Genomic DNA, 1,075 nt, shown 5'->3' on the forward strand with positions numbered 1-1,075 from the left:
CCCAGATTTTTATATATTGATTTGAGGTTCCTCTGGGGACATCCAGATGGAAGTGTGAGATAAGTAGTGGGTTCTGGTCTCAACATCATAAGAGAAATTTGGAAGTCAATATCATATACGCTTAACAACTGAAGCCATGAGAGTGGAGAGTCTCAGAAAAGGTGAGATTTTTATCCAGATGTTTTGGTGTTATTAGGGAGTTAGGGAATGAGTAGACCTCACTTTCCAGACCCTGAGTTACATGATGTTTGGGAGGTGAACAGCCTTTATGTGAAGACCCTATAAGAGACGTGAACCAGGTTCAGTTAAGACAAAAGATGTAAAGAAAATCCAGTGAAGAGATTAAGAATGTTTGGGAATTGCCATGGTACATTGCTCTAGAAGACTAAATGGAAGGATTTTGTAGGCAGGACAGCAGCAGGGGGTTTGTTCATGTGGAAGTGTGAACAGGGTACTTAGAGCAGGAGATTAAAGCGGCTTTCTCAAAATTGAACTGGCATCAGAATCACCCGGAGGGCTTGTTAAAGCACAGTTGCAGAGTCCATCCTCAGAATTTCTAATTCAGTAGATCTAGAGTGGGTCCTGAGAATTTGCATTTCCACAAGTTAGCAGGTAATGATGATGCTGCCATATGAGGAACCACACTTTAAGAGAACTGCTGAATGAAGGAAATGCTAGAAATCTGAAGTTCCTAAACCTGATTATCCTCTTGATCTGGTAGGCTTTTAAGAAAATGTCGGCCCTTACTCCTAGAGTTAACAGTACATCTAGGGTGGGACCCATGTGTTTGTTCTTTTTTTAATAAATTTATTTATTTTTAAATTTATTTTTGGGTGTGTTGGGTCTTCATTGCTGTGTGTGGGTTTCTCTTGTTGCAGTGAGCGGGGGCTGCTCTTAGTTGCGGTGCATGGGCTTCTCATTGCGGTGGCCTCTCCTGCTGCAGAGTACGGGCTCTAGGCACGTGGGCTTCAGCAGTTGTGGCACTCAGGCTCAGTAGTTGTGGCCCACGGGCTCCAGAGCGCAGGCTCAGTAGTTGTGGCACACAGGCTTAGTTGCTCTGCAGCGTGTGGGATCT

Source organism: Physeter macrocephalus, chromosome 9, assembly GCF_002837175.3.
Source record: "Physeter macrocephalus isolate SW-GA chromosome 9, ASM283717v5, whole genome shotgun sequence".
NCBI classification, from domain to species: Eukaryota; Metazoa; Chordata; class Mammalia; order Artiodactyla; family Physeteridae; genus Physeter; species Physeter macrocephalus.